Source organism: Oncorhynchus mykiss, chromosome 16, assembly GCF_057628025.1.
Source record: "Oncorhynchus mykiss isolate SJ-2025 chromosome 16, ASM5762802v1, whole genome shotgun sequence".
Taxonomy (NCBI): domain Eukaryota; kingdom Metazoa; phylum Chordata; class Actinopteri; order Salmoniformes; family Salmonidae; genus Oncorhynchus; species Oncorhynchus mykiss.
In genome coordinates this window covers 14,525,001-14,538,120 of record NC_143037.1, presented here as the reverse complement: position 1 = coordinate 14,538,120, position 13,120 = coordinate 14,525,001, and the positions used below count along the sequence as shown (strand labels likewise).

Genomic DNA, 13,120 nt, shown 5'->3' with positions numbered 1-13,120 from the left:
TTAGGATAGTGTGTGTAACTAGAGTTTTCATTTTAAATCATGCATTGATGTCAATAAGATATACAGTAGGTGCAGTATTATGTGCCAAGCACACACATTGCATATTTTGATTCAGATATGCATTAGACAGACACCTTAGGGGCTCCTCAACTGTATTAGGTGCATCCATCCGACTCAAGGTCTGTACCTACCTGCTCTATACTTTCTCTCTGAAAGGATATTTTGTTGTGATTAACGGGTTTCCATGGTAGCTTACTATTGAGACGTAAACTCCCATTGGCTTTGGTTCTCCTATACCTGGGCTTTGAGCAAAGCTAAGAAGAGCAGAGACTGTGTGGGCTGGTCTTTGTGAATTCAGGCTCCCACCACTGCACACACATGCTGGCCTACAATGTGATTAAAGCAGCGAGAGCCGCCAGGACCGTGGCAATAATCACATTACTACCACCTATCATCGCCAGACAGCTGTCATTCAAATGCTCAATTACATTCTGTGTGTGATTACCGTGGCTTCCACTCCCTTAGCCTGGTCATGTGACCAGACTCCAGAGACCTCCTCCAGAAAGCAAAATTATTATTTTTTCTGCTATCTCCGTGTGTAGTTATGATTGGACAAAAAAAATAAAAATAAAAGGAAAGACAATTATAAAGAGAAGCTTGTTTGTATTGCTTTTCCTGGTGGACATGTACACAGTAATTGGAAAATGTTTTTTTGTTTTTTTACAAATGCTGTCAAACTGTGCAGGATTTGATATGTACTTAATCCTGTGTTTCAGGGATATCATGTTCCGTATGGTTGTTTCATATAAACCAGATTGATATTATATCATAGCTAAGAATGGCAAATGGATCCTCTCTTTAAAGATTAATCGTCTGCATGAAATCTCTTGAGATACAATGTTTTTTTGTTTTTTTGTTTTTTTACAGTTCATTCACTTCCAGTTCTGGATTCAATTACATTAGTCATTTTCTGTACCTATCCTCCATTGTGCTTGGAACTCCAAAAGTATCTATAATATCCATTAAATATTACTGAGAGATAACTATCATTATATTAAACCTGAGAAGATTGAACCTGAGATGAATTTTGTGGGCACTAAAGGTCCTATCAAGAATGCTGAGTTCTATGCACTGAGATTAAATAGATATTAAAGGGTTACTTTTGGATTTTGGCAATTAAATACCTTTATCTATTTACCCAGAGTCAGATTAACTTGTGGATACCATTTTTATGTCTCTGCGTGCAGTTTGAAGGAAGTTGCTCACTAGCATTAGCACAATTGCTAACTGCGTAAGCACAATGCCTGGAAGTCTATGATAACAGCTAGCCTGCTACTATTACCAAAGACTTCCAATCATTGTGCTAACGGTAGTTAGCATTGGCTTGAGAAACTGCCTATAACTTCCTACATACTGGACACGGAGATATAAAAATGGTATCCGCGGGTTCATATACATGAAGATGAAGATAAAGGGCTTCATTGTCAAAATCCTGAAGAATCCCTTTAATGGCTCAGTTTATAGCCTCTGTCTCTCTTTGCTAGCTGTACAAAACACCTGCTCCTCTCCCAAGTACCCCTCTTAAGTTATGGAACCTCTGTTAATTGTCATTCGTCTTCAAATCTACCATGAGAAACTAGTCATTAGAAAACCTAAGACTTAAAAGAAACTTTAAAGTCCATGAACACAAAGTAGAATTCTGCGCTGCCGCCATTGTTCACAGAGCCATGGGCACATGTAGGACATTGTTTCTGGTTATTTTGTGTGTGGGTGGTGCTTATGCAGGAGTGTACAGTGCACTTCAGCCACAAGAAAAAGCTGTCCTGAATGACCATTAATGTTCATTCAATTAGCCTAACGAGCATTAAGGGGGACCTTGGCAATGGAGTGGGCCATACATTGTCAGCTATGCAGTAGCTAGGGCATTGTGGACTAAGTATAGTCTTCATATCCTATATTCAATGTGTTATTATACCAGGAATAAAGAGAGTAGCCTTCGTGTGAAGCAAACATGTATACAGTACATTCGGAAAGTATTGAGACCCCTTGGATTTTTCCACATTTTATTACATTAGAGCCTTGTTCTAAAATGTGTTAAAGTCATTTTTTCCCTCATCAATCTACACACAATACTCCATAATGACAAAGAAAAAACCCAGTGTATTAAATACAAAATTTAAAAAACAGTAATACCTGATTACCATAAGTATTCAGACCCTTTGCTATGAGACTCGAAATTGAGTTCAGGTGAATCCCGTTTCCATTGATGATCCTTGAGATGTTTCTTCAACTTGATTGGAGTCCACCTGTGGTAAATTCAATTGATTTCACATGATTTGTAAAGACACACACCTGTCTATATAATGTCCCACAGTTGACAGTGCATGTCAGAGCAAAAACCAAGCCATGAGGTCAAAGGAATTGTCCGTAGAGCTCTGAGACAGGATTGTGTCAAGATATAGATCTGGGGAAGGGTACCAAAAAAATGTCCGCAGCATTGAAGGTCCCCAAGTACACAGTGGCCTCCATCATTGTTAAATGGAAGACGTTTGGAACCACCAAGACTCTTCCTAGAGCTGGCCACCCAGCCAAACTGAGCAATCTGGGAAGAAGGACACGATGGTCACTCTGACAGAGCTCTAGAGTTCCTCTGTGGAGATGGGAGAACCTTCCAGAAGGACATCCATCTCAGGCCTTTCTGGTAGAGTGGCCAGATGGAAGCCACTCCTCAGTAAAAGGAGAAAAGCACAGAGAGATCCTTGTTGGAAAACCTGCTCCAGAGCGCTCAGGACCTCCAACAGGATAACGACCCTAAGCACACAGCCAGGACAATGCAGGAGTGGGTTCTGGACAAGTCTCTGAATGTCCTTGAGTGGACCAGCCATAGCCTGGACCGATCTAACATCTCTGGAGAGATTTGAAAATAGCTGTGCCGTGACTCTCCCTATCCAACCTGACAGAGCTTGAGAAGATCTGCAGAGAAGAATGGGATAAACTCCTCAAATACAGGTGTGCCAAGCTTGTACCGTCATACCCAAGAAGATTTGATGCTGTAATCGCTGTCAAAGGGGCTTCAACAAAGTACTGAGTAAAGGGTCTGAATTCTTACAGTATTTTTTTATTTAAAAAATTATACATTTGCAAAATAATCTAAACACCTGTTTTTGCTTTGTCATTATGGGGTATTGTGTGTAGATTGATGAGGGGGAAAAAACAATTTAATACATTTTAGAACATGGCTGTAACGTAAGAAAATATGGAAAAGGTCAATGGCTCTGAATACTTTCCAAATGCACTCTACGTGCATTCCATGACACGTTGAAATATACTGGGACCATTGCAATACCCAAAAGGCCATGCAAGTGAATTCAAATAGACCAAATGGAGTGCAAAATTCTGTTTTGGTATGGTCCTTTTCATGTGGAGTTTGTATATGCGCATGTGCGTGTTTTATCTTGTTCATCTGGATCGTTCTGCTTGGCCAACATCCTTATATTACAAACCTCTACACCAGGGATCATTGACTAGATTCAGCTCCGGGATTATTATTTTTTCTTGAGTGGATGGTCGGGGGCCGGAATGAAATTGCAAGAAATTTGTAGACTGCAAATTGACCGCAAGAAGCCCCCAAAAGATATAAAATGTACTTAAACATAATCCTTTTAAATCTGGCTTAAGTTTGTATACGTGATCTCTATTGTGCATGGGAATACTTGGAAACAGATTTCCAAACATTTAAATCACTTGGAGCTGATTTCCTGGTGTTTTTACAGTCTTATGTTCAACAATGAGCTCAATTTTGAGTCTCATAGCAAAGGGTCTGAATAATTATGTAAGTAAGAGATTTTTTTTATTTTTTATAAATTTGCAGAAATTTCTAAAAACCTGTTTTTGCTTTGTCATTAAGGGGTATTGTGTGTAGATTGATGAGGGGAAAAAACGATTTTAATCAATTTTAGAATAAGGCTGTAAGGTAACAAAATGTGGAAAAGGGTAAGAGGTCTGAATACTTTCTAAATGCACTGCCTTCAGAAAGTATTCACACCCCTTGACTTTTTCACATTTTGTTGTATTACAGCCTGAATTTAAAAGGGATTAAAAATTGATTTTGTGTCACTGATCTACACACAATGCCCCATAACGTCAAAGTGGAATTGTTTTTACAAATGTTTACAAATGTTATACAAAATCAAAAGCTGAGTCAATAACTATTCAACCCTTTTGTTATGGCAAGCCAACAGAAGTTCAGGAGTAAAGTCACATAGTAAGTTGCATGGACTCACTCTGTGTGCAATAGTAGTGTTTAACATGATTTTTAAATTACTACCCCGCCTCTTTACCCCAGACATACAATTATCTGTAAGCTCTCTTAGTCAAGCAATACATTTCAAGCACAGATTCAACCACAAAGACCAGGGAGGTTTTCCAATGGTTCGCAAAGAAGGGCACCTATTGGTAGATGGGTAAAAAAAGCAGACATTAAATATCCCTTTTAGCATGGTGCAGTTACTAATTATATTGAGGATGGTGTATCAATTCAACCAGTCACTGCAAAGATACAGGCCCCCATTCCTAACTCATTTGCCAGAGAGGAAGGAAACTCACCATGAGTCCAATGGTTTTTAAAACAGTTAGAGTTTAATGGCTGTGATATGAGATAACAGAGGATGGATCAACAACATTGTAGTTACTCCACATTATTAACAGAGTGAAAAGAATGAAGTCTGTACAAAATATTCCAAAACTTGCTAGAAGGCACAAAATAATGTGGCAAAGAAATTAACTTTCTGTCGTGAATAAAAAGAGTTATGGTTGGGGAAATTTAAAACACATCACCGAGTAGCACTCTTCATATTTTTAAGCATGGTGGTGGCTGCATGATGTTATGGGTATGCTTGTCATCGGCAAGGGAGTTTTTTGGGGATAAAAATAAACTGAATAGAGCTAAGCACAGCCATAATCGTAGAGGAAAACTTGGTTCAGTCTGCTTTCCAACAGACACTGGGAGACAAACTCACCTTTCAGCAGGACAATTACCTAAAACACAAGGCCAAATCTACACTGGTGTTGCTTACCAAGACAACATTGAATGTTCCTGAGTGGCTTAGGTACAGTTTTGACTTAAATCGGTTTGAAAATCTATGGCAAGACTTGAAAATGGCTGTCTATCAACAACAGAATAAACAGGGTTTGAACAAATTTTTTTACATTAATGGGAAAAATATTGTACAATGTGTAAAGCTCTTAGAGATCTACCAACAAAGACTCACAGCTGTAATCGCTGCCAAATGTGATTTTAACATTTGTTGACTCAGAAGGTTGAATACTTACATAAATTAAACAAGATATATTACTATTTCTTCCACTTTGATATAACAAAGATTTAAAATTACAATTAAATCCCTTTTAATCCCACTTTGTGGGGTGTGTGTAACGTGAATGCTGAGAGTCGGGAAGCAGCCTACAGACACGAAACAACGGAACAAAAAACAATTACGCCTGGGGAAGGAACCAAAGGGAGTGACAGATATAGGGAAGGTAATCAGGAAGGTGATGAAGTCCAGGTGAGTCTGATGAGGCACTGGTGAGCGTAACAATGGTGACAGGTGTGTGTAATAATGAGCTGCCTGGTGACCTAGCGAGCTAGAGAGGGAGTATACACGACAGTGTGAATACTTTCAGAAGGCACTGTAGGCCTATACAGATGTAGGATCTTAATTTGATCACGCTTTTGTTGCTGAGAATTTTCCTGCACATCAGGAAATGCCAACTTGTAGTGTATTCAAGGTTTAAAAAGGCTTCAAAAGTTTGTAATTTCCCTAATGAAAATGTGTCAACCTCTACAGAAAATATCCATTAATTATAATCCACATAATAAGTTACATTTCCTTTTGCTGCAGGATTATTTTCCTGCTGTAGCAAACTGGCTCAAATGAAGATCTGTGAGACTGAGTGAATGCATTATATAAATAGAGAGAGGGCATATACAGACTGCAACCTTGAGTGCTAATTTAATACATTGTTGTTAATGGCATCCGTTTGTTGACTGAAGGATAACTCCGTGCTATGAGAGGGCCTGGGGGAGATTGTTGTAGATACCTCGCCTTTTGCACCTTGTATAACTTCAAGACTATTTAACAGCATTGTTTCAGCCACTCCATGCTGTATTTCTTCTGTAATATGTGTGTGGATTTGGATTATTCTGGAAATTGAGTTAGGCAACCTTGTTTTGCAATTCACTCCCACAGTGCTCTCTACCCGGCTCCGCTGACATCACTCCCATCTAATTAGAATTAGGTGGCGTTTTGTTTGGCCTTTAATGAGAGTGGTGGTTAATGGATAGCACTAGTTCAACGCAGTAATGGGACTCAGGAAGAGTCCTGCCCAGTCACACATATGGACCAAATTTGAAAGCCCTGTGTTTAAGGGACAGAGTTAGCCTGTGGGATTGGTTTGCTTTTGTTCACCTCTTTGAGTACGACTTAATTCGACTGCTTTTCCCACAGTAACCTAATGGTTTCTATGGAGTCCGCTTGACAAGTGTACTAGCTATTTTGGGGAATCTGTTTACTCTATATTATTTATTTAATTATTTAGCACTTTGTGTGCATCAGAGATAATAATGATCTGTACTGTGCCTGACTTTTGCCAGACGAGTAAGTGTTTTGTTCAAAGTTAATTTGAACAGGTTTTGGGGTCAACTGAGGATGGCTCTCTGTAGTAGTGGATAGCATACCCGTTATCATCTGTCCAGGAAGTGTTCCCATTTTGAAAAATATAATGTGTCTGAAAGTAGTACTCTGCCTACCCAACATGCCCAGAGAGTAAATCAAGTGCACCTATAGGCCTATCGCTAGCCAATCAGATAGCTCAAAGCTATTTCAAAGCTTTTATTGACATGACTAGAGAGAGACTCAACAAATACAGCAAAGAACTTATGTTTTTAAGTCCATATTATGGCAAGAACATCTCAAATAAGCAAAGAGAAACAACAGTCCATCATTACTTTAAGACATGAAGGTCAGTCAATCTGGAACATTTCAAGAACTTTGAAAGTTTCTTCAAGTGCAGTGGCAAAAATCATCAAGCGCTATGATGAAACTGGCTCTCATGAGGACCGCCACAGGAAAGGAAGACCCAGAGTTACCTCTGCTGCGGAGGATAAGTTCATTAGAGTTACCAGCCTCAGAAATTGCAGCCTAAATAAATGCTTTACAGAGTTCAAGAGTTCAAGTAACAGACATATCTCAACTGTTCAGAGGAGACTGAAACCGGCCTTCATGGTTGAATTGTTCAGAGGAGACTGCGTGAATCAGGCCTTCGTGGTTGAATTGCTGCAAAGAAACCACTACTAAAGGACACCAATAAGAAGAAGAGCCTTGCTTAGGACATTAGACTGGTGGAAATTTGTCCTTTGATCTGATGAGTCCAAATTTGAGATTTTTGGTTCCAAACGCTGTCTTTGTGAGATGCAGAGTAGGTGAACGAATGATCTCCGCAAGTGTGGCTCCCACCGTGAAGCATGGAGGAGGAGGTGTGATGGTTTAGGAGTGCTCTGACACTGTCAGTAATTTATTTAGAATTCAAGGCACACTTATCCAGCATGGCTCCCACAGCATTCTGCAGTGATACACCATCCCAACTGGTTTGTGCTTAGTGGGACTCTCATTTGTTTTACAACAGGACAATGACCCAAAACACACCTCCAGGCTGTGTAATGGCTATTTGATCAAGAAGGAGAGTGATGGAGTGTTGCATCAGATATACCTGGCCTCCAAAATCACCCAACCTCACCCAAATTGAGATGATTTGGGATGAGTTGGACCCCAGAATGAAGGAAAAGCAACCAACGAGTGCTCAACATATGTGCGAACTCCTTCAAGACTGTTTGAAAAGCATTCTAGGTGAATCTGGTTGAGAGAATGCCAAGAGTGTGCAAAGTTGTCATCAAGGCAAAGGGTGACTACTTTTAGAAATATAAAATATATGTTGATTGTTCAACACTTTTTTGGTTACTACTATGCCTGATTCCATATGTGTTATTTCATAGTTCATAGTTCTAATAATAGTCTTCACTATTATTCTACAATGTTGAAAATTGAAAAAAAATAATGAAAAACCCTTGTATGAGTAGGTGTGTCCAATCCTTTGACTGGTACTGTATATATATATACATACAGTCATGGCAAAAAGTTTTGAGAATGACACAAATATTAATTTTAACAACGTCTGCTGCCTCAGTTTGTATGATGGCAATTTGCATATACTCCAGACTGTTATGAAGAGTGATAAGATGAATTGCAATTAATTGCAAAGTCCCTCTTTGCCATGCAAATGAACTGAATCCCCAAAAAACATTTCCACTGCATTTCAGCCCTGCCACAAAAAGACCAGCTGACATCATGTCAGTGATTATCTCGTTAACACAGGTGTGAGTGTTGATGAGGACAAGGCTAGAGATCACTCTGTCATGCTGATTGAGTTCGAACAACAGACTGGAAGCTTCAAAAGGAGGGTGGTGCTTGGAATCATTGTTCATCCTCTGTCAACCTTGGTTACCTGCAAGGAAACACGTGCCGTCATCATTGCTTTGCACAAAAAGGGCTTCACAGGCAAGGACATTGCTGTCAGTAAGATTGCACCTAAATCAACCATTTATCGGATCATCAAGAGAGCGGTTCAATTGTTGTGAAGAAGACTTCAGGGCGCCCAAGAAAGTTCAGCAAGCGCCAGGACCGTCTCCTAAAGTTGATTCAGCTGCGGGATCGGGACACCACCAGTACAGAGTTTGCTCAAGAATGGCAGCAGGAAGGTGAGAGTGCATCTGCATGCACAGTGAGGCAACTCATTTTGGAGGATGGCCTAGTGTCAAGAAGGGCAGAAAAGAAGCCACTTCTCTCCAGGAAAAACATCAGGGACAGACTGATATTCTGCAAAAGGTACAGGGATTGGACTGCAGAGGACTGGGGTGAAGTAATTTTCTCTGATGAATCCCCTTTCCGATTGTTTGGGGCATCCGGAAAAAAGCTTGTCCGGAGAAGACAAGGTGAGCACTACCATCAGTCCTGTGTCATGCCAACACTAAAGCATCCTGAGACCATTCATGTGTGGGGTTGCTTCTCAGCCAACGGAGTTGGCTCACTCACAATTTTGCCTAAGAACACAACCATGAATAAAGAGAGCAACTTCTCCCAACCATCCAGGAACAGTTTGGTGATGAACAATGCCTTTTCCAGCATGATGGAGCACCTTGCCATAAGGCAAAAGTGATAACTAAGTGGCTCAGGGAACAAAACATCGATATTTTGGGTCCATGGCCAGGAAACTCCCCAGACCTTAATCCCATTGAGAACTTGTGGTCAATCCTCAAGAGGCGGGTGGACAAACAAAAACCCACAAATTCTGACAAACTCCAAGCATTAATTATGCAAGAATGGGCTGCCATCAGTCAGGTTGTGGCCCAGAAGTTAATTGACAGCATGCCAGAACGGATTGCAAAAGGTCTTGAGAAAGAACGGTCAACACTGCAAATATTGACTCTTTGCATCAACTTCATGTAAATGTCAATAAAAGCCTTTGACACTTATGAAATGCTTGTAATTATACTTCAGTATTCCATAGTAACATCTGACAAAAATATCTAAAGACACTGAAGCAGCAAACGTTGTGGAAATTAATATTTGTGTCATTCTCAAAACTTTTGGCCACTATATATATATATATTCTTATTTTTATTCTTATCTTAAATTTTTACTGGACTGATGACCTGCATCTGATGGTCTGTCTGAGGGGAGGCAGGGAGCAGCAGTGAGCCTACAGTATATATATATATATATATTATGCCCGCTCAGCTGTGCCTCACAAGTAGTACAACAAATTATCTATTACCATTGTGATCCTTATACCTAAACATTTAAATATAATTTCAAAATGGTCTGAGAAGAACAACATTGCATGGCAATTCAAACGCAGCCAATATGCAGTGATAATGTATTGCACAAACTTGATTGCTACAGAACAGTTTAATTGGATAATGTTCCATAGGCTTACTTTTTTTAAAGTCATGTTTTAAAAAAAATCTGCCCAGTAGAGCTTAGCTTGCTTTTTGACTCAGAAAGTGATCTTCACTCAGAAAAGATTAGTGACCACTGATCTAGCCCATAGCTCAGTGAGTATACGAGGTAATGACTATGCTTAAGGACCTCTCCTCTGATATTTTCCCTCTGCTCTCCAGTCAAATCCCAATCATTCACAGTTAAGCCATAGGACCTTGATTACACAGAAAACAAATATTTTCCATTCTTCTGAATTAAAAAAATATGTTTCTGCAACTTAAATAAGTACTCCAGATGATGATTCTGAAAATCATGTGGAGTGGGTTCTATACCAGGATAAAATGAGCAGAAAATATTATTTTCAAACCCAATCTCTATATCATTTAGTGGGTGAAAGAAAATAGAATAGTATTTTCTCCCACGGTTATGAAGCTCTATGTGTGAGGTGGAGTTCAGCTTACTAACACAGTGGCAGGTGTGTTGTGTTGCAAAAAAATACAGGTTATATTTGTCAAGCTACTTGGGGTTGACTGATGTATTTAATACAAGTAAACTCAATGAGGAGTATTTCCCAATCCCATGAGCCAGATTTGGAGACCAAGGCTCCATTAATTACAATGATATGGATGGAGAGGCATTGTATTACATTCAAGTCACATACTGTACACAATCCTTACATTGTCTTGTGTCAAATATATAAGAGTAATCTACTTGTATCATCTCCCGAGTGACACAGCGGTCTAAAGGCACTGCATCTCAGTGCTAGAGGCATCACTACAGACCCTGGTTTGGGTCTGATTTGACCCTGGTTTGATTCCAGAATGTATCATAACCAGCTGTGATTGGGAGTCCCATAGGGCGGCGCACAATTGGCCCAGCGTCGTCCGGGTTAGGGTTTGGCTGGGATAGGCCGTCATTGTAAATAAGAATTTGTTCTTAACTGACTTGCCTAGTTAAATTAACTAAAAAATAAATCTGCTCACAAGACACTTCTCACTCTGGCTATTATTTTATCCATGTGCCAAGCGGTGAGACACGTAACGACAGTTAGCTCCCTCAGTGCATGCCACGCCACGGTGTTCACAGGAAGTGAGGTGTGAATGCGACGGCACATCTTCCTGTCATGTGTTAATACATGGGCCACTCAGCTGGTCTGGCTTTGATGTAGCTACTGGAGAACAATGTTCTATCTAGATTGACAATATGGCACAATATTAATCACAGGATCCCTGCTGTCGGTGCCAGTATGCTTCAATGTGTGGGGGTGAATAGGCATGGTCACTCACCGACACACACACAGACACACATCCTATGTTTACTTAAATAGTGTGTCATTCAAACTAAGCTTGATTCTGATTGGTCAACATGGGGGACCCTGTGGAGAGTAGAACATGTTGAGAATATATGCCATACACTGGCTCTTATCCCTTGGATTATGGAGTGTAATTTCAGTTGGGTCCACAGAGAAGCAGGTAATTATGATAGTGTTGTTGTACAAGACCTTGAGGAGCTTTAAACCAGGGCAAGGCTAACTCAGAGAAGTATTCATGCTTAATTCCAGCATGCCATTATTCAAAATGTATTCAGTGTGTAAAGGTATTTCAACATGAGATAAGGAGAAGAACGTGTAGATATGGAGAGGAAGTGTCAAGCGTGGTGATACTATTGTTTATGCTAGTGGTGATGTTCTTGCTCTTGTTTACACTAGCTCTTTGTGTAGAGCTATGGAGGTGGACATACAGATGTAGGATCTTAATTTGAGCCGGTTTGCAACAGCAGTAAAATAATCCTGCAGCAACAGCAAATGTGAATTATTATGTGGATTATAATTATTGGATATTTTTGTAGGGATCGATGCATTTGTCATAAGTGAAAAATTAAGTGAAATTCCCCAGCAACAGGTTGATCAAATTAAGATCCTACCTCTGTACTTCACACCTAGTCATTGAACACATACGTCATTGACATCCACACTGGTTAAAGCAAATCAATAGCCATTCGAGGTCCATCGGCGGGAGTCGGGTATCATTAACCTAGTTTATACAAATCAAAGGACCTTTTCTCCAAACCCATCCACCTCTGTAAATCAAAGCGGAAAGCCTAAACGATAGGAGTCACACAGAATGCTTCTGTTTGCTCTGACAAGAGTACAGTTGTCAAGTCCTGCATCCTTACCTTGGTGAATTAAAACGTCTCGTCCCATCAAGGATCGGAAGGGAGAATAGATGGCCTGTATGTTACACAATCTGTCCCTGTCACATTTGGGGGAGCCTTGATGTCTCTATGGCTTGCGTACACCTGCCACCTGACATGGAGCGATTTACTGCCGACACACACACACAGGATGGTGACGTGAGGCCACCATGTTGTGGTTCTCTCTCCCTCCACCTTATTTCAATCCGATGATCAGTGCTATTTCTTCTTGGTGGAATCGCCCTCTCATCCGTATGATTGTCTGTCGATGTGCTCTTGTCCATAAACTCACTGGCTCCGTGACACTATGGATGACTCTGTCTCTTAGGGCTTTCATCTTGATGGAAACATACTGGGGGGGGGATGAGGCAGTCGTCTGTTGACCGGTGCTTTAGTGCGGCAGGTAGACTAGCGGTTAGGAGCGGTCGGACAGTTAAGCAAAGGTTGCTGGTTCAAATCCAAGAGCTCATTAAGTGAAAACAATCTGTTGATGTGCGCTTGAGCAAGGTGTGTAACTCTAGGGTAGATGTCCATAATGGCTGACCCATGGCTCTCAGGGAAAGTGGGAGATGCAAAAAAAAAAAAAACACATTTCCAATGCACTTTTTACACGTGTGAAATAGGCCAAACGTAAGCACCCACGTTATTATTATTGTGTGTACGCCTCCTATCGTGTGCTGCAGTTGAGATTTCACTCACACACCCGGTCAGAGTCTCACTGCAGGCTTTATCATGCAGGCCAAGGCTGCCGACGACCTGGAGTAATTCCCAGAAGAGATGATGAAGGAAGGGTAGAGCACACCCTAGCTACAATGAGTCCTTTCTGGGGCCTTTGGTAGTCGGTGTGTGTGTGTGTGTGTGTGTGTGTGTGT

At 40.5% G+C, this 13,120-nt stretch overlaps 1 protein-coding gene across 2 annotated transcripts in view; it reads left to right on the top strand.

Annotated features, from left to right (window-relative positions):
* grid1b (glutamate ionotropic receptor delta type subunit 1b) overlaps nucleotides 1-13,120 on the top strand; it is a 392,400-nt gene that overhangs the window by 134,666 nt on the left and 244,614 nt on the right. The window lies entirely within an intron of this gene.